At 40.1% G+C, this 27,785-nt stretch overlaps 1 protein-coding gene and 1 long non-coding RNA gene across 4 annotated transcripts in view; one reads left to right on the top strand and one right to left on the bottom strand.

Annotated features, from left to right (window-relative positions):
• The window catches only part of UBAP1 (ubiquitin associated protein 1), a 55,714-nt gene extending 42,019 nt beyond the window's left edge, over positions 1–13,695 (bottom strand). The window contains exons 1-2 of one of the 3 annotated variants that reach the window (XM_042914100.1): positions 13,612–13,649; positions 11,090–11,133 (exon numbers count right to left, since the gene is read on the bottom strand). The gene's annotated coding sequence lies outside the window, so the exon portion shown is untranslated. Of the gene's footprint in view, positions 1–2,396; positions 2,421–11,089; positions 11,134–13,611 lie in introns of those variants that run through there. The other 2 variants (XM_042914101.1, XM_042914102.1) reach the window with 2 other exon arrangements.
• A 203-nt stretch (positions 13,696–13,898) lies between these two features.
• On the top strand, positions 13,899–15,238 carry LOC122205588. The gene is made up of 2 exons (XR_006196150.1): positions 13,899–14,438; positions 14,813–15,238. It is a non-coding gene; the product is annotated as an uncharacterized LOC122205588 (long non-coding RNA).
• The last annotated feature ends 12,547 nt before the right edge of the window (positions 15,239–27,785 follow it).

The following is a 27,785-nucleotide window of genomic DNA, read 5'->3' as shown; positions in this document are numbered from 1 at the left end:
TCTGCTCCTTTCTCTAAAATAAAAATTAATTAAAAATTAAAAATTAACAAACTCCAACTAATTTCAAAATGGGTCAGGAAAAATCCAGATAAGGATTTCCTCAACTCTGAATCAACTCTGGGTTCCTCTTAATTCTATAAGCATCTAGCATATCTAATCTTTAGCAGGGAGGGAGGCCTTTTCATATCCCTTGCCCTCTTCCCTTAAACTTTCTGAAAATATGATAATTCTGTAACTAATATTCCTAACTAATATGTATTTTATAAATGAGTAAACAAAACAATGCCCTTAAAACGAAAAAGTTAAGAATGATTTTTGTAATCACCAATAGTCTGAAATCATAAGGCCTATGAGACTAACATAATGTAAGAACAAGAAAGTGCTGACAATTACAAGTTAGAATGGGGAGTCATAACATAAAGCATTAGCTAATTAGAAATTTTTAATCAGTATCTTAACCAATTCATTACACCTCATTGAACATATTTTCTTCAACATGATTTAGAGTTTAGTAGAAGTACAATGTCGCAGGGGCACCTCACTAGCTCAGTCAGTGGAGCATCCAACAACTGATCTCAGAGTTATAAGTTTAAGCACCATGCTGGGTATAGAGATTACTTAAAAATAAAAATAAATTTTTAAAATGTAAAAAATAGGGGAACCTGGCTGCCTCAGTCAGTAGAGTATGCTAGTCTTGATCTCAAGGTCACGAGTTCAAGCCCCACGTTGGGCATGGAGCCTAATATATATATGTATATATATGTGCACTTATATAAAATATAAAAAGGAAAAAAGGGGAAAATAAAAGTATAATGTCCCAAAAGGAAATACAGCCACAAACTTATCAATTCAATTCTTTCAACTGTGAATTAACATTGGGAAAAAAAATAATTTCAAGAAGTAACTGAAGCAAAAATGTCATCTCCTCCCCAACTCTTTCAAAAATCACATCACAGAGAGCCTGGTTGGCTCAGTCGGTTAAGCATATGACTTTGACTCATGACATGACTTCACAGTTCTTGAGTTCAATTCCCACATCAGGTGAGTTCGAGCCCCCCTTCAGGTGACCATGAGCCCTGCATCCAGTGATCTCAAGCCCTGCTTTGGGTGGGCCCCACTTCTCTCCCTCTTTCTCTCTCTGTCCCTCATGGGATTCTCTCACTTGCACCCTCTCACACTCTCTCAAAAAAAAAAAAAAAAAAAAATCGTATCACAACTCATGCCAGAATGTAAGAGAGAAAGAGAACTCCAGACAGTTAAAAACATGAGTTCTAGCCTTAATTTTTCCATCAGTTTGGGATGGTTTAGAGCCTGTCAAAATCTTTGGGGGAGGAAAGAATAATTCAGGACTGCTTCTATAAAAAGAGGAAGGCTGGAACAAATGATCTCTGACAACCTTTTCAGAATTAAGGGTCTGGATATATTCTTTTATAACTATGGACTTCAGCAGCTTTTATGCTCTTATAATAAAAATAATGCAAGACTTCATTCAAATTCTTAGTTATGACAGCATATAAACACATGTAATCACTTGTTGAGCCTATGATTCAGTATGTACACACAGTCCACACCCACTTTTTTAAGTAGAAAATGCTTACTATTTAACACTAATAACCCTATTTCGCTCTACAAGTAGCCAATTCAACATAATTGGTTGACTTGTATTTTATACAAGGAAGCTAAACATCATACCATGGGCTATGAATCTGACCCAAGAGAAATAATCACAAACATAATTTTTCTGTTCTTCCAACAGTCTTCATGCTCAGTGGATTATATCATTCTGTTAGAGTCATGTGAAATCTGAAAGGTTTTTCCCATGGAAACAAAGAACTAACAGAGCCCCGTTCACCAAACTCAAGAACTTATACCCCAAAGGGAATATTGTGCAGTACCAAAGGAACAAACAATATAAAGATGGCACAACTTCATAAAAGCAGATGATCCTCATCAGTAGCCTAATGGTAAGTCACAATGCCTACAACACTTCATTTCATTCATCACGCATTCATCACGCATTTTATCCATCACCCTTCGTTTCATCACGCATTTTATCCATCTCACATGATCACAAGAAGGGGGAGTACAGTACAATAAGACACTTTGAGAGAGAGAGACCACATTCACATAATTGTTCTATTTTATTTTTTATTATTGTTGTTAATTTCTTACTGTGCCTTATTTATAAATTAAAACTGATCATACCTAGCCAGATACATAGAACACCTGGCTGGCTTTGTTGGTAGAGCATGCAACTCTTGATCCAGGGTTATGAGTTCAAGCTCCAAGTTGGGTGTAGAGATAACTTAAAATATTTTTTAAAAGATGAATAAATAAAATTGGTCATACATATATATGTATAAGAAAAACCTTACTACAGATCTTCTTCAACTTACGGAGTTTCATCTCAATAAAACCATCGTAAATTGAAAAAAAAATCCTGGGGCGCCTGGGTGGCTCAGTCGGTTAAGCGGCCGACTTCAGCTCAGGTCATGATCTCGTGGTCCGTGAGTTCAAGCCCCGCGTTGGGCTCTGTGCTGACAGCTCAGAGCCTGGAGCCTCTTTCAGATTCTGTGTCTCCCTCTCTCTGACCCTCCCTGTTCATGCTCTGTCTCTCCCTGTCTCAAAAATAAATAAAACGTTAAAAAAAATTAATAAAAAAAAAAAAGAGAAAAAAAATCCTGTCACAAATACAATTAATACACCTAACCTACTGAACACCATAGCTTAGCTGAGCCTACCTTATACGTGCTCACAACACTTTACATTAGCATATACTTGGACAAAATAATGTAACACAAAGTCTATTTTATAATAAAGTGTTGAATATCTCATGTAATTTATTGAATACTGTACTGAAAGTGAAAAACAGCTATATAGGTACAAAATGATTATAAGCATATAAGCTGTTTACCCTCATGATCACATGGCTGACTGAGAGCTGCAGCTGGCTATCACTGCCCAGCATTATAAGAGAGTATCATACCATAACCTGGGAAAAAAATCACGATTCAAAATTCAAAGTATGATTTCTACTGAAAACATATTGCTTTCACATCATAAAACCAAAAAATTGTAAATCAAACCATTATAAGTTGGGGACCATCTGTATATAAACTGGACAACTGCACAGTTTCAGGCATCCACTGAAGGTCTTAGAACATATCCCCTTGTGGATGGTGGGTGGGGGAGGAAACCACTGTACACAACAGAATCTTCCTTCTTTATTTTACAACTGAGAAACCTTAATCTGAAATGATTTCTAATAAAAAGACACAAAAAAACACACAGATCTTTTCATTAATCTTAGGTACTTTATAGTTATCTATCAAAATAGGTTGTAATTTCTATCTGGTAACAAAACTTAACATATTCTTCTTACAAATAAAAAAAAGATTTATAATATTAGAAATTAAATAGTACAATGGAGTGAAACTAAGGAGGGTTATTATAAGGATTAAATAACATAATACAAGCAATAGTTACTCACCAGCGTCTACTGACACCTCCTCACCTTCCTAAATCTTATTTTAATAAAGCCACATTTCAATGGCTTGTACTTACTCTATAGAACAAAGAAAGGTGATTCCAAAAGACCATCACCTACAGTAAGAAACTCATTTTTCTAAATTTTTTGAAACCCATTTATTTTTGTTTATTTATTTATTTTTGCAAGAGAGCACGTGAGTGGGGGAGGGGAGGAAAAGGGGGGGGGGGGGGAGAGAGAATCCCAAGCAGGCTCCACACTGCCAGCATAGAGCCCAACTTGGGGCTTGAACCCATAACTCAGATCACGATCTGAGTTGAAACCAAGAGGCAGACACTTAACCAACTGAGCCATCCAGGTGATGCAAAAACCATTTATTTTTATATTGACTTATGAGTTCCTGGCAATCAAATGGAAAATTCTCTATAAAGGTTAAATATATGATTTCAGCATACTTATGTACTAAATCTTTTGCAACTCTCCTGGAAAAAAATCAAAAGTCTGTCATCCTTCAAATAATAAGAAAATATTCCGGGGTGCCAGGGTGGCTCAGTCTGTTCAGCATCTGACTTCAGCTCAGGTCATGATCTCATGGGTCATGAGTTCAAGCCCCATGGCGGGCTCTGTGCTGGCAGCTCAGAGCCTGGAGCCTGCTTCAGATTCTGTGTCTCCCTCTCTCTGCTCCTCCCCTGCTCACACTCTGTGTCTCTCTCTCAAAATAATAAACATTTAAAAAAATATATTTCACTAAGTTTCTTCTCCCAACATCATTAAAAGTTGAATAAACTTTTAAAAAGAATGAAGATACTGGTATACATACTAATTTAGACTAAAAAAAAAAAAAAATCACAGCACATCACTAAAACTTCAATGTAGTGGACTATGTCCATTTTAAAATATATATATACAGTACAACCTTTTCATATCCATGTCAAATAGAGAATCAAATCTTACCAGATTACTGGAACAGTTAATAATATCCAGGTGCCTGGGTAATTGATTGATTGATTGATAGATAGATAAAATAGGCAAACCTGTGTTTTCAAAAGAAAAAAAAAAGGGGGCACCTGGGTGGCTCAATTGGTTAAGCATCCGACTTCGGCTCAGGTCATGATCTCTCGGTTCCGGAGTTTGAGCCGGAGTCAGGCTCTGTGCTGACAATTTAGAGCCTGGAGCCTGGTTCGGATTCTGTGTCTCCCTCCCTCTCTCTCAAAAATAAACAAACATTAAAGGGGCGCCTGGGTGGTTCAGTCAGTTAAGCATCTGACTTCGGCTCATGCAGGTCGGGCTCTCAGTCCATGGGTTCAAGCCCGGCGTTGCACTCTGTGCTGACAGCTCAGAGCCTGGAGCCTGCTTCAGATTCTATATCTCCCTCTTTCTCTGCTGCTCACACTCTCTCTCTCTCTTTCCCTCTCTCAAAAATGAATAAACATTTTTTAAAAATTTTTTAAACTTAAAAAAAAAAAAAAGACATTCCAAATATGAAAGTTCAACATGTGGACTATATGTCATATAGAATTACTTCCAATATAAATGTAAGCATAAATCTTTAAAATTTCTCACCTCTGTAACAATTTTGTCAACTCTAACACAATGCATAAATTATCCAACTACGTACAATCCAGCTAACTTACCTATAATGTAAAGGGTGTATATGATTTCCAGGAATATGGGAAATATTAGCACCAAAAGCAACACAGGCAGTTTGGAAACCTGCTTGTAGCACAACAAAACCATAGTGCTTGTAGCACAACCTAACCATTGATTAGGCCGACATTAAAACTCAGAACACTACTGACTTCAAATAAAGCATCAATTCTGAGGTGCCTGGGTGACTCAGTTTGTTCAGCATCCAACTCTTGATTTCAGCTAAGGCCATGATCTCATGGTTCATGGGATCAAGCCCTGAGTCGAGGTGGGTTAGGATTCTCTCTCCTCTATCTCTGCCCCTCCCCCAACTCCCACTGGTGAGCGCTCTTTCTACTTCTCTTTCAAAAATAAATACAGGGTGCCTGCGTGGCTCAGTCAGTTAAACATCTGACTCTTGACTTTGGCTCAGGTCATGACCTCATGGTTCATGAGTTCAAGGCCCGCACTAGGATCTCTGCTGTCAGTGCAGAGCCCACTTCAGATCCACTGTTCCTCTCTCTCTCTGGGCCCTCCCCCTACACTCATGCACTCTTTCAAAAATAAATGGATAAACCTTAAAACCTGAGGCCAAGCCCCACATCAGGCTCCACACTGACAGCAGTAGCCTGCTTGGGTTTCTCTCTCTCCCCATCTCCTTCTGCTCCTTCCTCACTCACTATTTCTCTCAAAACAGATAAATACATGATTTTTTTAAAAAAGAAAGCACCAATTCATTTCTAAATAACAACAGAAGCGCACCTGGTGGCTCCATCAGTTGAATGACCGACTCTTGATTTCAGCTCAGGCCATGATCCCAGGGTTGTGGGATCAAGCCCTGAGTCAGACTCCATGCTGAATGTAGAGCCTGCTTAAGACTCTCTTCTCTCTCTCCCCCTTTGCCCCACTCGCACATTCCCCCTCTCTCTCTTTCAAAGAAAAATAAAATAAAATAAGGCTTGGTGGCTCAGTTGGTTAAGCGTCTGACTTTGGCTCAGGTCATGATCTCGTGGTTTCTGAATTCAAGGCCAGCATGAAGGTCTCTGCTGTCAATGCAGAGCCTGCTTCAGATTCACTGTCCCCCTCTCTCTCTGCCCTGCCCCCCTGAAATGCAAAAGCACTCTCTCAAAAATAAATGGGTAAACCTTAAAAATATTAAAATAAAACTAAGAAAAACAAACAGAAAACTAAAACCTAAAGGTGATTCTTTACAAAGGTTAATTAAATTGATAAACCCCCTGGGCAAGGCTTATCAGAAAGAAAAAGAAAAAAGAAAAAAAAAGAAAACTACTGCTATCAAGAATGAAAGAGACCATACACATTTGCAAAGATTAAAACAGAATACCATATCAAAACAATTTTATGCCAAGTCTGGCAATCTGGCTGAAATGAACCAATTTCATAAAAACCACAAACTGCCAAAGATCACTACAGAAGAAACAAAAATAGCCCTATACCTATTAAAGAAATTAGATTGGTAATTTATAACCTCATCATAAAGAGAACTCATGGGGCACCTGAGTGGTTCAGTTGGGTAAGCATCCAACTTTGGCTCAGGTCACCATCTCACAGTTCACGGATTCGAGGGAGAGTGGGGGTGGGGGGGAGAGGCAGAGATGGGGAGAGGGGGAGCAGGGGAGAGAGAGAGGGACAGAGAGACAGAATCTTAAGCAGGCTCCACACTCAGCACGGAGCCGGATATGGGCTCAACCCTGGGATCATGACATGAGCAAAATCAAGAGTCAGACACTCAACCATATGAACCACCCAGGTGCCCCTAAACTTGTTATTTTAAAAATGTCTGTAGGGGTGCCTAGATGGCTCTGTCGGTACAGCATGTGACTCCTGATCTCAGGGTTGCCAATTCAAGAGTGTGGAGCCTACTTAAAAAAATAAAGTTTTTTAACTTCAAAATAAATAAAAATGTAGAAGCAAAAAGACACTATCGTTGAGCATCCCTAGCATCTACATTTTGAATTCTCAATATCATTTCTGCATTAATTCTTAGAGAAATGGTTATTTTCACATGTACAGGAAGAATTTGTAAGATTAACCTGGGTCATCTGTTGTATATGAAAGACATCTTTCAAATATTTTAACGTTTATTTATTTTTGAGAGAGAGACCGAACACGAGTGGGGGAGGGGCAGAGAGAGAGAGAGGGAGACACAGAATCCAAAGCAGGCTCCAAGCTCTGACCTGTCAGCCCAGAGTCTGACACAGAGTCAAACCCTTAGCTCGAACCCACGAACCATGAGACCATGACCTGAGTCAAAGTTGGACGTCCAAACGACAGAGCCACCAGGCACCTCTATCTTTCAAAGATTTATAGTTCATGGGGCACCTGGTTGGTTCAGGCAGAAGCGCCTGGGGTCGTGAGTTCAAGCCCCATGTTGGGTGTAGAGATTACTTATATAAATAAAACTTTAAAAAAAAATTACAGTTCATATGAAAAAGCTACCAACCTGAAATGGTTAGGGTTGATCAAAGATGAAACAACTTGTATATCAAAATGGCTACATGTAGAATATCCAACTCCTGGATCTCAGGGTTGTGGGTTCAAGTCCCACACCAGGTATAGAGATTACTTAAAATCTTTTTTTTTTTAAATTACTTAAAAACAAAATCTTAAGAAAAAAAAAAGAATGACTATAACTATTTCAAACACATGGTATAAATCCCCAAGTTTATAATAATCAAAGATCCTTAGAAAACCAACAGTCAAAAAAAATTGAAAACCCCAAAAATAACCTACTGTAAGAGACTACTGTTATAATCTTTTTTTTTTTAATTTTTTTTAATGTTTATTTTTGAGAGAGAGAGAGAGAGAGAGACAGAGCATGAATGAGGGAGGGGCAGAGAGAGAGGGAGACACAGAATCCAAAGCAGGCTCCAGGCTCACAGCTGTCAGCACAGAGCCCGACGTGGGGCTGGAACTCACAGACTGCAAGATCATGACCTGAGCCAAAGTCAGAGGTTTAACCAACTGAGCCACCCAGGCACCCCTGTTATACAACTTTTTACTCTGAAACTGGTAATTAAAAGAACAAAGCATTTGTCCTTTTTATTTTTTTCTTTTTATTGTTTTTATTTTAATTCCAGTATGGTTAATATAGTGCTATATCAGTTTCAGGTGTACAATACACTGACTCAACAATTCAATACATTACTCAGTGCTCATCATGGTAAGTGTGCTCATCCACCCCTTTCAACAGGAACTAAACTTCAATATAAGCCTGCTACTAAGGGAAAGCTCTTTAGAAAAGAACAATACTTCAAAAACATAAATATGACAGAAATAGCACAATGATACAATTTCAAAACTTCTAATTAAATAACTGATTCAAGTATCATCAGTGAATTCTAAACTATTAAGTAAAGATTTATAGGGAATTTTATAATATAAGGATCACACTGACACCATCTGAACAACTAACAACTAAACCACTAAAATCACTAAAAGTGGGACAACCATTCATTATATACCTCCTTGTGCGATGTAAACGAAAGTACAGAGCACCACCTATGTGCTGTTCCCCTTACTGTCAAAAAATAAAAATAAAGGGGCACCTGGGTGGCTCAGTCGGTTAAGCATCCAACTTCGGCTCAGGTCATGATCTCACAGTTTGTGGGCTCGAGCCCTGCATCAGCCTCTGTGCTGACAGTTCAGAGCCTGGAGCCGGCTTTGGATTCTGTGTCTCCCTCTCTCTCTGCTCCTCCCCTACTCATGCTCTGTCTCTCAAAAATAAACAAACATTAAAAAAAATTTTTTTTTAACAAAAGAATTGTTTAAATAAATAAAAATAAAAAAATGAAATCAAGCTTCTAACTATTAGTTTACAAAAAATAGAGGAGCAAGTGAAAAGAAACACGAGAATGTACATAGGATACCTACAGGACAAATGGCCTGGTTTCTCCAATGAATCAATCATATGAAAAGGGGATAATTATCATATAATAAAAAACGCTTAGACATGAAAGCCAAATAAGTGATAAATACAGACCTTATCTGAACTGTGAATGGAACAAACTGCCTGTAAAGTGACATTTTTAACACAATAAGAGAAATCTGAATATAGATGACATTATATTAAGGAATTACTAATTGTTCAATGTGATAATAGCATGATGGTTATGTTTTTAAAAGAAAGCCTTAACAAAGGTTCGTAACAATGTATTTACAGGAAAGTTTGAGATTTGCTTTAAAATACTTCAGGCACTAGGGCGCCTGACTGGCTCAGGTTGTAGAACATGTAATTCTTGATCTAGGGGTCATGAGTTTGAGCCCCGTGCTGGGATAGAGATTACTTAAAACAATAAAAAAAAAAAAAAATTACAAACATATAGCATGTCTGGCAGAGAAGGGTTTCCTAAATATGATATAAAAAGCACAAACCATAAAAAGCTGAAAATTTCAATTCATTAAAATTATGAACTTTTCTAATACCAAGACTATAAAGAGATGAAAAGTCACAAATTGAAAACAGATTATTTGTAGCCCGTAGTTAGCAAATAATTAGTATACAAAATTACATATATAAAGAAGTCTTAAAAGTCAATCAGGAAAAGAGAAACAAGAAATTGGCAAAGAACTTGAACACACACTTCATGAAAGAAGCACAAATAATGAATGAATATATGAAAGGAGGCTCAACTTAAGGAAACGTAATAAAAACCAAACAGATACCATTTCAAACCCACCAGATTAGAAAAAAATTTAAAAGTCTGACAATATCAAGTGTTGTGGAGGAAGTGAGGAAACCAAAACACATACTGCTGGCTCTTGACTCAGTAACCACAAGATGCACAAATACCATGAGCCAACTCAGTGACTCAAACATTAAAAGTGTTTGGTAAGCAATTAAGCAACTGATAATGACCAATCCAGAATTATGAGAACACATGCGGACTACTGCCAGATACAAATTCTGGCCCTTAATGAACTGAATCAAACCTGACACAATAGAAATAAGAAAACTTAGTCTCTTACCCAGTTTATCCAGTTTATTTCGTTAAGTACAAAATATTCAGGTATTCATTTCCTAAGTACTAATGACATCTTAATGACTAAAATTTTAATGAACTATTTATCATTCCAGTTACACTATACTACAAAGAGAACAAGTAGTTTTAAATAGCTTTGAGTTCTTTGTCTCACTCTCTCTGCCCCTCCCCCCGCTCTTCCTCTGTCTGTCTCTCTCAAAAATAAACATTTAAAAAAAATTTTTTAAAGAATGAATGAATAAATAAATAAATAAATGAATAAATAAATAAAAATAGTGGCTATACTTTAAATTTACTTTATAGGAAATGAAATGGCCCTGTGACTGCCTAAGAGGGATGAAAGTGTAGCAGATGTAGTTTGGGCATTGAAGTTGAACAAATCTGAGTCCAAATCCAGACTCTACCATTTTATAGCTGTAACCTTAAATTACTCAACTTCACTGATCCTCAATTTCCTCAACACCTAAAAAGTATGTGTATCACAAACTGCCTAATCAAAGATTAGAGATTATTGCAAATTGCAAAGATTAAGAGATTATGTCAAGTGCTTAACAATGCCTACTTCATTAGCACAGGCCCAGTGTTAGCACACTTCCCTTTATAAATCTTGCTAATCTCACCTAAAAATTTTAAAACCTAAAATTACAACTCTCAACTGATAGGAAAATATTACTCTTAATTCAAATCATTTCCAATATTACAAAATTGTGCACTACTGGTTAGAAGAGGAATACCTGCCTACGTCTTCCTTTAACTGAAAGGCTCTTTCCTTTATTACATTATGGAAAAAATAGATTTTCACTTATCTTCAAGATATAGAAGCAGGGATTCCCAAGTTATGCCAAAATATAAACTCATCTGATTTCTAAGATTTAATTCAAGTTTTTGATTCTAAATAAAAGCTATTTAATACTTAAGGTACTACATACCACTTTTTACATTTCCTGAAAAAGCCTGTCTAAAGAAAAATTACCTGATTAATGATGAATTGATGGTATTGGGATTTTTTTGGTTTGCCTGTGGGAAAAAAGTTTACAGTTAAAATAATCTACATGTTAAAAATCTCAAAACAGGAGGGGCAGAAGGGTGGCAATTGGTTAAAGCATCTGACTTGAGCTCAGGTCATGATCTCCCAGTTCATGGGTTTGTCAAGCCCCACACTGGGCTCCACACTGAAAGCCCACAGCCTGCTTGGGATTCTGGCTCTCCCCTCTCTCTCTGCTCCTCCCCCACTCACACTTTCTCTCAAAATAAATAAACTTAAAAAAAGAAAATCTCAAAACAGCAACACCTGAGTGACTCAGTCAGTAGGGCACACAACTCTAGATCTCAAGGTCACGAGTTCAAGTTCAAGCCCCACCTTAAGGATAGAGCTTACTTTAAAAAAAAAAAAAAACTCAAACTATTCAATTTAATTAGAGATCAGGGAAATTTATAATACAGGCCATCTACACTGTGGGATAATGAAAATACATTTGTAATGCTGAAAATACTCAAGAGGATTTTAGTCACTGAATTAAATTTCAGGAATCATCATTTTAAACACCTTACCACATTCAAGATGTAAAAGCAAAGACGCACAAAATAAACTTAACATTTGCCAATCTGAGAAATATGAATAACCAGTGATGACTGTCTACAGACCTAATATTATCACTTCAGGATACTGTCTCCTTCAAAACCAAAATAAAAAATAAAATCTTTCAGGGGTGCTTGGGTGGCTCAGTCAGTTGAGCGTCCAACTCTTGGTTTTGACTTATGTCATGATCTCATGGTTCATGAGTTCAAGCCTGTCGGGCTCTGCACTGAAAATAAAGAGCCTGCTTGGAATTCTCTCTCTTTCTCTCTCTCTCTCCCTCTCTCTGCCCACCCCCCGCCCCACCCCACCCCGCTCACTCTATTAAACTTTAAAAAAAAATTTTTTTAAATAAAATCTTTCAGGGGCACCTGGTTGGCCCAGTCGGTAGAGCATGAGACTCTTGATCTCAGGGTTGTGAGTTCAAGCCCCACATTTGCATAGATACTACTTTTAAAAAGGATTTTTTTTATGTCAATAAAAATAACGTAAATAATAAAATCTTTCAAGATACACACAAAATGTCATGATGAGGTCATGAGTCAAATTCTAAACCAAAGAAAAATTCAGAAACTTCTTATATCCACAAACTTTAATTTTCTTCCACTGTCTTTATTTCTAAAGTAACCCTTTTCTTCCAATGAGGCCATAACAAGTAAGTTATTTGCTGTGCAGTGATAGAGATGATCATTAGAGAAACATTAATTTTCCCATTTCCATAATGAGAATGACTCTTAATGCAACACAGAGCACGCATTAAATGTTAAATGAATAACAGAAAAACGAAATAGAATGGATTAGAAATAAAAATTTAATTTCTAAAATTCCACTTTATAGGCTAATGCAGAGAATGTAATTCTTTTAGACTTTGAACACTTCACATTTTTTGTTATAACACAATACATAAACTTTCAGTTTAACTAGTTTGGGACAGTAACAAGAAAGAACTAGCTATCACTAAAGACTAAGTACCCTGTTTTTCCCACCATCAAATATGACAAAATTCCAAAGAGAAACATCCATCGTGTCTATCCAATTTCTCAAATGCTAATAATTATAACTGAGGAAAGAGAGAAAACACTAGTAAGTGGGGTTAGAACAGAAAGTATTTAATAGTCAACTAAATTGCCCAATCTGGTTTTCTAACACTGCATGTTATTTTAAAACTCTCAAATTTTCACTTCAGTTTAATATAAAATGCATTTTCATGCCCAGCCATACTTTTAAAAGACCAGTCTGGAAACAATCCAAAGTCAGAGATCCCTGATAGAGATCAAATAAATGAAGTATAACTTGATGTTCCACAGGAAAGATTTGGGACTGTTTCTGAGGCCCAGGTGGACTATACAGGTAAGTCTCCACCCAAGAAATAAACAAAAGAGGCAAGACAAATATACTGGGGAAGACCAGACAATGTCAAAGATATCCCCAAAGGCCCTTCACCCAGGCTCTGGTTTCCTCCCTTTCTCCCTAATCTCAACGACTCAGGGAGAACTAAATCTGCATCTCACTTCCCCAGCTCACCCTCAACTCCAGATCACTCACCTTCTTTACTAAAACCTGGATCCTCCTCCCCGACATCCTCTAATTCCCACAGAGCTCTTACTCCAGCCAGATAGACATCTACTGCGCCTGTCTTTCAGTAAGGTATTAGTTCCCTTAATCCGAACTCATTTTCCGCATCCCATCTGCCTTCCGCCCCTTCAACTCGGGTCCCCTCACTCCGACCTTTCTCCCAGAATCCTCCCAAGTCACCAATTTCTAGCCCCTTCTCCCTCCCACTCCTCAGCTATAGCTCCTTTCTTCCGGCTCGGCCTCCAACCTCTTCCCAAGGAACCCTCCCCCATCCGTCTCCCGGTACCGGTCCCCTCCCCCAACTCCGCCCCTCTCCCCTTCTCCCAGCGGGAGGCCCCCCTCACCTGAACGCCGCTGCCGCCGCCGTCCCAGAAGCCGAAAGGTGCTGGCGCCGGCCGGCCTCCCAGGCTCGGTCCCCGCTGAGCTCCTGACGGCCTCTAGGGAGAGCGAACGCCACCACCTCCAACTCTGCCCGCCCGGGGCCAGGCCGTCACCGTAGCCACTGCCAGTACCACAGCCGCCATGTTGAAGTCCTACTTCCCTCCTCCTTCCCCTCACTACTCCGCCCCTTTGGGCGTCGGACGTCAAGGCGCCGCGCTCCACCCTCCCTGGGCCAATGGGAGGAGTCGACGGTGACGTAACTAATCTCTCTTCTGCCAAACAACTCCAGTTGCCTGGACCGCTGCAATTAGAACGAGTGGACCTTGCTGACCCATAAGGGAGAAAGGGAAGGGAGGTGGGGGGAGACACTCAGAGGTTAAGGCGTAGAGGCTGGAGAAGCGGCCCAGGAGGGAATCTGAGAGCCTCGAATCGTGAAGGGACGCACAAAGACTTACCAATGAGACCTACTTGGGAGTGAGAATGTCTGGCTTCTGGTCGCAGGTCAGTGACCCGGTACAAGTCCTACCCTTTCCGGACCTCACTTTCCCCATTTACAAAGATTGGGTTGAAAGATGACCTCTAAATCTTCCTCCAATTGTGACATTCAACGATTTAAACTAGGTAATCCAATCCCAAATATTGACTGCCTTGTGCATTTATTGAAATTCGGTGCATGGAGGATTCATAACTGCGTGAGATGAATCTTTGTTCCCGAAAGTTCCTATTTGGTGAGAGAAATAGAAGCACAGTTAACTCGAGGAAAAATCAGAGAGTGATAATGGCTTAACAGGTGCGTTAATTGGTCTGGACAAAATGGCTTTTGGCTGGAGGATCAGAAAAGGTTCACATCTCTACACTTTCTGGGTACATAAAGAATGTGTGGGGGCGCCTGGGTGGCTCAGTCGGTTAAGCGTCCGACTTCAGCTCAGGTCACGATCTCGCAGTCTGCGAGTTCGAGCCCCGCGTCGGGCTCCGGGCTGATGGCTCAGAGCCTGGAGCCTGCTTCCGATTCTGTGTCTCCCTCTCTCTCTGCCCCTCCCCCGTTCATGCTCTGTCTCTCTCTGTCTCAAAAATAAATAAACGTTAAAAAAAAAAAATTTAAAAAAAAAAAAAAAGAATGTGTGTGCGCTCATACCTAATTCTTCAGCCCTGTTTTCTCTTCAGAGCTCCAGAGAAGGTACCGTTTGTACTTTGAAGGGTGCAGCAGTTTTAACTCACAATGAAAGAAAGCGGACATTCCAGAAGGGGGAAGTTAAAATAAGCAGAGAATAGCAAATCGTCGATTCTGGATTATTTGCCTACTTAATTCAACAAATAATGGGCAGCTACAGAAGGCTTGTGGAAGACTACTGGAACAAAGCTCTTCATCAGGAGAATTTAAATGGTAGCAGTGAATAAAATGGACTGCAGACTACAGGGCAGACTTCTGCACTGAGTAAAAGATTCACACCTGAAGTAAAGCAGAGACAGCAGGGATGGAGACCAGGGAATGAACTCAACCAAGATTGAAGGGATTAACTCAACAACACTCCCATGTAGAGAATGGGAGGGAGAATAAATCATGGGAGAATAAATCATAAGAAAAAGCAAGTTCTGGGGGTCTTTTTTAAACATAAACAAAAAAAAAAAAGTAAGGTTTACTGAAGTGCTAGAGGAGATAATAGTGAGTTCAGCTGTCCAAATTAAAGATGATGGCAAATTTTCCAGAGAGATGTCCAGGAGGGAATGTAAACTTGGAAATTAAAAAGAGGCAAGGAGTATATATGTGTAGTATACTGATACTTCTTGAGCAATTAAACTTTTCACTCATAATTCAACAAGCATTTCCTGACTGCCTGCAGTATACCAGGCACTGTTCTATGCACTGGGGATAGAGCAGTGTATAAAAGAGACCCCTCCCCAAAAAATCCCTGCTCTCACAGAGCTTATATTCGAGAGGAAAATGACTAATAATAATGGTGATAGGTGTTAAGAAGAAAAAATAAAGCAGAGGAAAGGAGATAAAAAGGTATCCAAGGTTGAAATTTATAAAGGATGGCCAGGGAAAGGTGATATCTGAGTTAAAAATTGAGGGAAGTGAAAGATTTGCAGATATTTAGGAGTAGAAAATGCCAACTGAAGGGAACACCAAATAAGAGATCCTGAAGTGGAAGCTCACCTTCTATGTTCTAGGAACAGTATGCAGCCCAGTGTAGCTGGAATGGAGTAAGCAAAGAGGAGATGAAGTCAGGTGACAGGGGACTAAATCACACAGGGTCCTTTAGGTCATTTTAAGGACTTTGACTTTCACTCTGAGCTGAAAGCCATTGGAAAGTTGTGAGCAGAGAAGGGAAATGATCTTTTTAGCAGGATCACTCTACTCACTGAGCATAAGCTAAAGAAGGGCAAGAGTGTAAGAAGAAAGACCATTTAAAAATTATCGCAGTATTCCAAGCAGGAAATGATAGTCCTAAGTAGGACTGTACAGTTGTAGTAGTAGTGAAACTGATTAGAAATAGCTTGGTTCTGGGTACATTTTGAAGGTAGCGCAGTTAGAATTTGCTCCCAGATTCGATGCACGATGGAAATGAAAGGACTCAAGGATGACTTTAAGGTTTTTGACCTCAAATTCTTACAGGTTTGGCTAGAAGAATGGAAAATCAGATTAATTAAAATTTCTGAGGATAGGACCCTTTGGAACACTGACAGGGCATGGGAAGACGAAACAGGGAAGGATTTGGAAAAGTAGTGACAAGAGGAGTAGAAAAGGAATTAGAAGACTATGGTGCCGGGCACCTGAGTGGCTAAATTAGTTAAGCATCTGACTCTTAATCTTGACTCCGGTCACGATCTCACAGTTAGTGAGTACAACCCCCCCATTGGGCTCTGTGCTGATGGCATGGAGCCTGCTTAGGATTCTGTGTCTCCTTTTCTTTGCCTTCTCCCATTTGTGCAGGCTTTCTCTCACGCTTTCTCTCTCTCAAAATAAATAAACTTTAAAAAAAATTTTAAATGTCTAAGAAAAGAAAAGAAAGACTGTGGTGTCATGGAGGATTAGGAAGGGAAGAACCTTTGGAGGTCTGGGCCTGTGCCTCTTACAATAGGACTCCCTGAGACCAGAGACATGCCTCCCCTATCAGATAAGGACTTCCTGAGATTTCCCCAGCAGCCTAGGTCTCCTGATCCAATAATTTTTCCTTCTCTCCCTTCTTGCTTTAAGTAGGGATCAGGTTTCTGATCCCTGAGAAACACTGATCAATGTTCTACTCCTGAGCCAGCCTGCTGTGTGCCTGTTCCCCATGGACACAACTCATTTTATTTTTTTAAAGTAGGCTCCACACCCAGTGTGGAACCCAGTGTAGGGCTTGAATTCATGACCCTGAGATCAAGACCTGAGCTGAAATCAAGAGTTGGACACTCAACTGACAGAGTCATCAAGGTGCCCCAGACACAACCCCTTCTTAAGAAATGGAAATGAAGTAAGGACATTTCCTGGAGAAACAAATACTTCACCTTCCTAGAAGTGACTCATAGTTGACAATTTCCATATGTGAATGCTGACGGTAATTCTCTTGGGGTCAGAAGAGGTTGAATAAGACACCAGTCCTCCACTCCCCCTGCCCTGTGTCTTTCCTTCCCAATGCACCTAGATGGTGCCAGCACACCCGATGTCTAGAAGCAGCACTCCAGGCCAAGGGGCATCAGCTTGCACTCCTTCCACTTTTCTTTCTCCTTCACTTCATAAATGAGGCTTTTGGGGTGTCTAAGAGCAGAAACAGGAAAGACAACCAGCTCTTAATCTTTAGCCATCCAGAATTTACTTAGTCGGACCATATGCCAGACACCATGAGTCTGCAGAGATACTCTTAAGGAGGTCAAGTGAAGGAATCAGACAGGTGTACAGAAAATGATAGTATCTGGCAGAAAATTATGGAGTTCCCAAGGTAGTACATTGCATACCTCAGAAGTAGAGAGGGGAGAGAATCTGAGTAGACTTGAGAAACAAAGGAGAACTATATGGAAAATTGAAGGATTTAAGCTAGACCTTAAAGAACAGATAGAATGAAGGGTGCCCAAAGCAATGAGAACAAAGCAGTTTAGGCACAGGCATGGATTCAAGAAAGCTCCACAAAAATTCAGAATCAGTATGGGTATATGTAGGAGAGCAGAGGAAAATAAGGCTGGAGAGAGCAAGTACGAAGAGGCGTGGCTTGGGTTTAATAGTTCTAAGGCTATAAATAAAGTCACTGGAAGCTTTTCTCCTGGGAAATTAAAGAGAAAAGTCTGGATAAATCCTTAGAATCATGGGGGTCAGGTTGAAACCCTTTGCCCCTCCCTAGAAGCTCAAGATAACAATTAAGGACTCAAGTCTTGGAGCACCTGGCTGGCTTAATCAGTAAAGCGAGCAACTCATGATCTTGGGGTTGTGAGTTCAAGCCCCATGTTAGGTGTATAAATTACTTAAAAATAAAATCTTGAGGCACCTGGGTGGCTCAGTCAGTTAAGCACCTGACTTTTAATTTTGGCTCAGGTCATGATCTCACAGTTCGTAGGATAGAGCCCCAAGTCAGGGCTGACAGCCTGGAACCTGCTTGGGACTTTCTCCCTCTTCCTCTGCCCCTCTCCCTCTGCCCCTCCCCTGCTCGCTCTCTCTCTCTCTCTCTCTCTCTCTCTCTCTCTCTCAAATAAATTAATTAATTAAATGGTTGAATAGAAAAATATGGGTATAGGGGCACCTGGGTGGCTCAGTTGGTTAAGCAACCAACTCCTGATTTCGGCTCAGGTCATGATCTTGCAGTTCATGAGTTTGAGCCCTGCATCAGGCTCTGTGATGACTGCTCAGAGCCCACTTGGGATTCTCTCCCTCCCTCTGCCCCTCTCTCCCACTCATGCTCGCTCTCTCTCTCACAAAATAAAAGTTTTTTAAAAAATACATGGGTATAACTTGTCAAGAGGCAATTCACTAAAGAAGAAACAAATAAATAGCTAGTGAGCATATACAAAGATAGCCAACATGACTGATAATTTTTAAAAATGGGGAAAGGCCCCATTTTTCACCTAACAAATTGGAAAAAGCTAAAAGGATTAATTATATCCAATGCTGTCATGGATGGAGAAATAAGCATATTTATACACTGTTGATGGCAGTACAAATTGATGAAACCATTTTTGTAGAGCAGCATGGCAGTGACTATCACAGTACATTGTGAAGTAAAAAGCCAGTTATAGAATAATGCTTATTGTATCCATTTTTATAAAAAAAAGAAACAGCTAGACATACAGATATAAATATAGACATAGATATAAGTACAGGTTTAGAAGAATGCCTGGCTGGCTCAGTTGGTGGAGCATGTGATTCTTGATCTTGGGGTCATGAGTTCAAGCGCCACATGTGGCATAGAGTTTATTTAAATAAAAAATAAAAATAAATGTAGATTTAGATATTTTAACATAGATAACAGACTGCAAAGATACACACCAAACTCTTATTGTGGCTCTGAAGGGAGCAGGACATGCCTGAAGGGGGTGGGCAGCAGGACTTGGAACCAAGGAGGTGGGGGAAGTGGAAACCAGAGAGAAGGTCGCAGTCACTGCTGGAAGATGTGACTGGAAGAAGTCACAGCTGTGAGAGAGAGAGGAAGAATTGCCCTGACTTTTCCCTTCCTCCAGCCCTCCAGTTTCCTGCCATTGCCTCTCACCGTTGGAATCTAGCTAGCAGCTGGCAAAAGGAGCCGGAAAATGTAGTTTTCAGAACAGAGAATGGGTCCCAAAACAGAGACATAATGACCAACCACAAAAAGTTATTGAGTGGTTCACAGAATCAAAGAGAGAGATGGAGAAGCAGATATGAAAAGCAAGAGAAAACCTAGTAAAAAAGAGCAAGAAGCCTGGTAAGAGTCACCTGTGAAAGAGCTATAAAAGACAATTCCTTAATAGTAAGTGGTAATAGTAAAAGATAATTGTATCAAATTTGTTTAAATGGCGTGAGTAGACTATCCTGTCCCTGAGTTAAAAGAGCCCTGTCTCACCTGTTGGGATGAGCACTGGGTGTTGCACGGAAACCAATTTGACAATAAATTTCATATATTTTAAATAAATAAATAAATAAATAAATAAATAAATTAATTAAATTAAATAAAAATAAATAAATAAAAGAGCCCTGTCTCTAGTAATCATTCAGCTGATATACTGAGGTCTACTATACACCAAACCCAGTGCTACAGTGGGAACAAAGATTAAATAATACCAGGTTTCAGTCATCAAGAATCTTTGGAGGAAGACAATCATAAACAGACAATTATAATAGTCAATGTCAGCAAGCTTGAAGACCAGCCACTATGCTAAACTGTGGCTTTGTGCAAAAAAAAAAAAAAAAAAAAAAAAAAAAATCATCCTTTCTGAGTGGATGCTATGCCAGGGATAAAGCTTGGCGAATTGAGTGCAGCTGGATTTTAACCCTCTCTGGACCCCTCAACCAAGCACTTTTATGAGCACAAAGGACACAGCCATACATAGCTGCCCTGCTTAAGGAGGTAGAGACTGGCACCAATGGAGGAGATCAGAGGCAGCCTGTGAGGATGTGTACCCACCTATGCAGCAGGAAGGCCTGAAAGCCCAGCCTCTCAACCCAGAACTTCATTAGAAAACACAATGATTTCATTTGCTTCTGGTGCTACTAACTGTAACAAGGAATTTGCAAAGAGAACCCTCTGGAAATTTGGAAAGACTCCTTTGGAAGGAAAAATTAACAGATGGTGTTTACAGCTTTGCCTTGGTTCCCCCATCAGAGTGAATGCCAGATGTTTTCTTCTGGTTTCAAAGACAGTGTGTGAGATCGAAAAGGTTCCTTTGCCCAAAGGTAATGAAATATTAGAATGAGTTAATTGTGAGCATGTGGGCAAGTGAATCCTGTGCCAGGTCAGCAAAGTTTGACTTGCTGTTGTGATGTTATCATTCTAGTCTTTTCTTTTAACAGCATCAGTGTCCCATAAGAGGGGGTTGGCGGGATAAATGCACATGAGACAATGTTATGCAGCCATTAAAAAGGATGTTATAGGGACACCTGAGTGGCTCAGTCGGTTAAGCTTCTCTTGGTTTCAGCTTAGGTCATGATCTCACTGTTTCGTGAGTTCCAGCCCTGCACTGGGTTCTGTGCTGGCAGCATGGAGCTTGCTTGAGATTCTCTTTCTCTCCCTCTCTCTCTCTCTCTCTCTCTCTCTCTGCCCCTCCCCCACTCGTGCTGTCTTTGTCTCTCTCAAATAAATAAATTTTTTAAAAAAAGATGTTATAAAAGGATGTTACGTAGATACAGTAAGATCAGCGGTTACCAGGAGTTAGGGGAGGGGGATAAATAGGTGAGATACACAGCATTTTTTTAGGGCTTTAAAATTATTCTATATGACACTATAATGGTGAATACATGACCTTATACATTTGTCAAAATCTATAGAACTATACAATACAAAGGGCGAACCTTAATGTAAACTATGAACTTTGCTAATGATAATTCATCAATACTGCTTCACTAATTGTAACAAATGTACTGCATTAATGCAAGGTGTTAGTAATAGGGGAAACTGGTGGGGTTGGGGGAATATGGGAATTCTCTGCACTATCTGCTCAATTTTTTCTGTAAATCTTAAACAGTTCTAAAAAATAAAGTCTAAAAAAAGGATGTTATAGAAGTATGTAAATATGAAAAGATGCTTGTAAAACATTGCTAAGTTAAAAAGAGCTACTAACCATATATTCAATATGGTCTCATTTTTGTAAAATTATACACATACACACAATATAATTTTCAATTTGAAATTCTGAAAGGACATATGCCAAAATATTATAGTGGTTAACTCTTGGTGGAAGGCTTATGGGTAATTTGTAATTTCTCCCCTCTGTTTGCTTATTTAAAAATGCCCTGGTGGGGGACACCTGGGTGGCTTAGTTGGTTGAGTGTCTGACTTTAGCTCAGGTCATGATCTTATGGTTCCTGGGTCCGAGCCCTGCATCGAGGTGCAAAGCCCTTTTGGGATTCTCTCTCTCTCCTTCTCTCTCTCTGCCCCTCCTCCACTTGCACACTCTCTCTCACTCTCACTCTGGTTCTCGCTCTCGCTCTCTCTCAAAATAAACAGATAAACTTAAAAAGAAATGCTCTAGGGGAACCTGGCTGGATCAGTTGGTAGAGCATGGGACTCTTGATCTTGGGGTTGTGACTTCAAGCCCCACAGTTGGGTGTAAAGATTACTTAAAATTTAAAAGTCTTTTAAAAAATGCTTTAGGGGGCACCTGGGTAGTTCAGTCAGTTAAGCATTCAATTCTTGATTTTGGCTCAGGTCATGATCTCACGGTTGGAGAGTTTGAGCCCCGTGTCAGGCTCCACACTGACAGTGCAGAACCTACTTGGGTTTCTCTCTCCCTCTCTCTCTCTCTGCCCCTCTCCTGCTTGTTCTCTCTCTCTCTCTCTCTCTCTCTCTCTCTCAAAATAAATAAATAAACTTTAAAGAAAAAATGTTTTAGGAGCACCCGGGTAGCTATCGGTTGAATGTCTGACTACAGCTCAGGTCACGATCTTGTGGTTTATGAGTTTGAGCCCTGCGTTGGGTTCTCTGCTGTCAGCACAGAGCCCACTTCAGATCTTCTGTCCCGCTCTCTCTCCGCCCCTCCCCCACCAAACCCCCACCCTACCCCCACCCCGCTCTCTCTCAAAAATAAATAAATATTTTAGGGGTGCCTGGGTGGCTTGATCCGTTAAGTGTCTGACTTCAGCTCAGGTCATAATGTCACAATTCCTGGGTTTGAGCCCCATGTCGGGCTCTGTGCTGGCAGCTCAGGGCCTAGAGCCTGCTTCAGATTCTGTATCTCCCTCTCTCTCTGCAACCCGCCCCCCCCCACTTGCACTGTCTCCCTCTGTCTCTCAAAAATAATAAACATTAAAAAAATTTTAATAAACATTTAAACAATTAAAATGCTTTAAAACATTTTTACTACACAAAACACATAAATATTTTTCCATTGTAAATGGTTCAAATGATAGAAGATGTATTTTAGTACTGCTGTGGTGTGCTCCCCAGATCTCCACCCTTCAAAACTGAAGCATTCACTTCTCCAGCTGCTGGGAATGTTAGTGGCTGATAGCTTGCAGTTAAGCACTCCAGACAACCTTGCCTGAGAAAAGCTGCTTGCTTTCAAATCATGCCCTCTTCCCCAGGGCAGCTTACATTCAAAGACTGATTAGTGCAAGAGTATAAAGGCCTGATTACCCTGGCCCCAAATAGGGACAATTCTGCAGGGCCATCCTAGCTCCAATGCTCTACGTGGAATAGACTGAGGCTTTTTTTTTTAAGTTTATTTATTTTGAGAGAGAGAGAGAGAGAGAGACAGAGAGAGAACTAGCAGTAGAGGGAGACAGAGAGAACCTCAAGCAGGCTCCATGTCCAGTGTGGAGCCTGACTCTGGACTTGATCTTATGACTCTGAGATTATGACCTGAGCCAAAACCAAGAGTCAGATGCTTAACTGACTGACCCACCCAGGTGCCCCAACTCCTTCTTGTTAAAGATTACTTTTCCCCCTTGCTTGAAGATGATGGAGAACTCTCTCTCCTATTAAAAATGTGCCTCCCCATCTGGATCCCATCATCTCAACCTAGCCATTAGACCAATAACTAGGATTAAGTAACAACATGAATGACCAAGACATGATAAAGGAGGAAGGAACTGTGTCCAACAGAGCTATAGAACATAGCCAATATATATTGACAGAGGCCAGGAGCATATACATGGGACTACACTCTGAGAACTCTGAGGCTTGATCTAACCAGGGCAAAGTTGAACCTAAAGTTGGATGAAGGAGAGGTTATTAATAGGGAAACATTCTGGGGATGCCCAGGTGGCTCAGTTGATTAAGCATCCGACTCTTGGTTTCAGTTCAGGTTATGATCTCACTGTTCGTGAGTTCGAGCCCAACATAAGGCTCTGCACCGACAGCATGGACCCTGCTTGGGATTCTCTCTCTCTCTCCTCTCTCTCTTCTCTCTCTCTCTCTCAAAAAGAATAGGGTTCCTTGATAGCAAATGAGAATGATAGGATCGCAAAATAATATAGGCCAGATGGTAATGCTCAACCATCAGAAGCAATGTAAATGCAATTATTGTAATAAACTATGAGGTTGGAATGGCAGCCAGAAGGGCCTGACTTGCAGAGAGATGGCTGATAGTACACAATGTTCCTAAAGGTAAGATGGCCAACATAGCAATTAAAATAAATCAAAGTGGGAGATCAAGGGGCTGAGTCATGATTCATTGCCCAGCTTCTGGACTAGAACCAGCTTCCAGACCCGGAAACGAATGACCAATGGAGAGACCAGGTCTCCAGGAAGAAGGGCCCTATAACACCATGGCAAGTACAAGATAGCAATGATTCCTTCAATCCTTCCCCCAAAGGGGTCCACTGCCATTTACTTGGGCAGGCCACACAGGGGAAAAGGAAATACTATCCAAGGGATTCAAGGACTTTAAGACAACAGGAATTCAGAAGTCTGAGATGAAATTGATTATAGGGGATCAAAAGCATCATTAGGGTCCTGCAGTTAGAGTGAGATGTACCAGCTCCTTTGGTTAAAAGAGAAAGGGTCTGAGGTTCGGATGTTTCAGAATCATGAATAGTTGTGAGCGCATTTGCTGGCTAGTAAGAGACCTTGAATGAAAATGACTGTAAATCAGGGATAAGGAGGCCTAAGGAAAAGGGCCCTAGCCTGGCTCAGCAACTGGAGCATTGTGACTCTTTTTTTTTTTCTTTTTTTTTTTTAAGTAGACTCCTCAAGGAGCTTGAACTCATGACCCTGAGATCAAGACCTGAGCTGAGATCAAAACCTGAACTGAGGTCAAGAGTCATATGCTTAACTGACTGAGCCACCGGGGCACCCTTGGAGCATGTGACTCTTGATCTCAGGGTTGTGAGTTCAAGCCTCATATTGGGTGTAAAAATTACTCAAAAATAAAATCTTTTTAAAGAAAAAAAAGGTCTAAGGGAGAAGCATTTGGGTGGACCTATGGGAAGGGGAATGAAGTACAAAGATCTTTATATCACATGTGTATTAGTTTCCTAGGCTGCCATAACAAAACACCACAGACTGAATGGCTTAAACAACAGAAATTTATTTTCTCACAGTCTAGGGGCTACGATCAATGTGTTTTCAGATTTGGTTTCTTCCGAGGCCTCTCTCCTTGGCATGCAGATGGCCTTTCCTCTGTACGTAGATATCTCTAATGTCTCTCTGTATGTGTAAATTTTCTCTACTTATGAGAACACCAGTCAAATTGGATTAGGGCCCATTCTAACAGTCTCATTGTAAACTTAATCATCTCTTTGAGGGCCGTATCTCCAAATACAGTCACATTCTATGGTACTGCAGATTAGGGCCTTAACATGGAAAACTTGGCGGGGGAGCAGGGGGAGTTCAGTCCATAACAACATGGTAATACATATTAGAGAGACACCACAGAAGAGTCACAGAACAACCAAGTAAACAAAATGACTCAGTCACTTGATAAGTCAGTCTGTCATTGACCACTCCAGAGCAGGTACAATGGTCCATAAAGTAACCATAGTGGGACTTTTCATGAGTCCAACAGCGTAGATTCACACTCACCAAGCTTTTCCCATTTCCCCAAATTGTCAAAGAAATTTCATCAATTTACACTAAAACCAAAGTGTATGAAGGTTCTTACCAACATTTTAGTTTTTTTCTTACCAACATTTTAAATTACCAATCTTCAGGTTTTGCCAGAGAGGGGATAAATGACTTTTTATTGTATTTTAATTTGTATTTCCTTGTGTTTGTATTTCTTACATTTATTGACCATTTGTGAATTGCTTGCTATTACTCCTGCCCATATTACTATGGGATTGTTCCCCTTTTCCTTATGGATTTGTAAGGCTGTCATATATTCTATAATTTGTAACCAAACCAAAGTGAGTTCTCTCCTTGGTGAGTCAGAAACTGCACCAGGTTGAATTGTCACACAAACTTCATTTGCAACAAATGAGATCATGAGAAATAGCTTCCAAAGCTGTGACTCCCCAAGCAACGGTGGATGGGTTCCTCTTACTTAGGCTTAGGATGATTGTTTACTTAGGGAAGTCTTGTCACTGTACATAGAGGCGGACATAAGATTGCAGATGAGCCTTAAGAAAACATACACACATTGTATGCTATGTAAATGAGGATTGTGCTCCCCTCCTTCTGCAAAGATTTTAGTATTATAATGAGATAAAGGTAGTTGTCAATCATTCTAGAGGATACTTCAGGCACAGGCATGAGTCCGGGTTTAAATTCAAACTGGTCTGGGTGGTCTGGGCCAGCTGGAGGTCTTGTCAGGTTTGTTGCAAGGGTGCTTTCGCTTTCCATTTGCCTGAGTTAAAAGATAAGCTGGAAAGAAGAGCTTAAGGAGAAATATGGGGCAAAGGTCAGTAAGTACAAGCAAAAGGGGAGTAAAGGTCAGGTCTTGGGGTCTAGCTGGTGACAACATTAATCATCTGATTTGTTGATGATTGTGAATTGCTTGCTGTTGTTCCTGCCCTTTTATTATGCAGTTGTTTCCCTTTTTCTTTCTTTCTTTTTTTTTTTTAAGTTTATTTATTTATTTGAGAGAGACAGCACAAGCAAAGAAGGAGCAGAGAGAGACGGAGAGAGAATCCCAAGCAGGCTCTGTGCTTATAGTGCAGAGGCTGACGAAGAGCTTGAACTCATGAAACCATGAGATCATGACCTGAGCCAAAACCAAGAGTTGGACACTTAACCAACTGAGCCACCCAGGTGCCCCAAGATTTTATTTTTAAAGTAATCTCTATACCCAATGTGGGGCTAAAACTTACAACCCCAAGATCAAGAGTCACATGCTCTACTGACTGAGAGCTCCTCCCCTTTTTCTTCTGGATTTTTAAGAGCTGTCACATATTCTATACATTAATTATCTGTTAAATGCAATAAAAAAATATCATTTGCCTTTTAAGTTTAATGATGTCTTTTTTTTCCCTTTTTTTATTCCTACCTAATTAAATTAAATGGATTAAGAGTTTATCTACAGGCACTTCAGTGGCTCAGTCTGTTAATCATCCATCTTCAACTCAGGTCATGATTTCATGGTTCAAGAATTCAAGCCCTGCATTGGGCTCTCTACTGTCCGTGCAGAGACTGCTTCTGATCCTGTGTCTCCCTCTCTCAAAAATAAATGAACATTGGGGCACCTGCGTGGCTCAGTCAGTTAAGCGTCCAGCTTCAGCTCAGGTCATGATCTTGTGGTCTGTGAGTTCGAGCCCCACGTTGGGCTCTGTACTGACAGCTCAGAGCCTGGAACCTGTTTCAGATTCTGTGTCTCCCTCTCTCTCTCTGACCCTCCCCTGTTCACTCTCTGTCTCTGTCTCAAAAATAAATAAATATTTTTAAAAAATGAACATTAAAAAAAATTTTTTTAAAGAGTTTATCAAAAAAGAGATTCTAACTTCTACCAGAGGAATAGATGGTACTGGACTTGCCTTCTGGTGACAAAGAACCAGAAAAGTGGACAAAATATATGAAAGAACTATTTTCAGACCTTGCACTAACAAGCAGTGTGGGACTATGACCCCTAGGGTAGGAAAACAAAGAAGATAGGCTCAAGCTGCATGTGAATAGGGTGAAACTCCAGAAGGTTGATCCTGGTCAAAGAACTTATCAAAGACAAACAAAGTCAGACACTAGTTAAAGTGGTAAGAACAGATCTTAACCAATAATATACTATTGCAATAGGGAAGAGAATCCAGTATGAATTGAACTCAACTTTGATCAGTACAGAAGTGAATGGGCATTTTATTTATTTTTTTAAAGTTTATTTATTTTGAGAGAGAGAGCTTGCTCACATGAGCTGGGGGAGGGGCAGAGAGAGGGAGAAAGAGAGAATCCCAAGCAGGCTCCACACTGTCAACACAGAGCACCACTTGGGGCTTGATCTCACAAACCATGAGGTTGTGACCTGAGCAAAAATCAAGAGTGGGACGTTTAACCAAACGAGCCAGCCAGGTGACTCCAAATTAAATTTTTTTAATGAAGAAAAAATACTTTTTCAGCTAAACAAAAGCTGAGAGATTTATTACCCTTAGATCTGCCAAAAAAATGTTTAAGAA

Source organism: Panthera leo, chromosome D4 (assembly GCF_018350215.1).
Source record: "Panthera leo isolate Ple1 chromosome D4, P.leo_Ple1_pat1.1, whole genome shotgun sequence".
NCBI classification, from domain to species: domain Eukaryota; kingdom Metazoa; phylum Chordata; class Mammalia; order Carnivora; family Felidae; genus Panthera; species Panthera leo.
The sequence above is the reverse complement of the archived record's forward strand: the minus strand, read 5'-3'. Positions and strand labels throughout refer to the sequence as shown.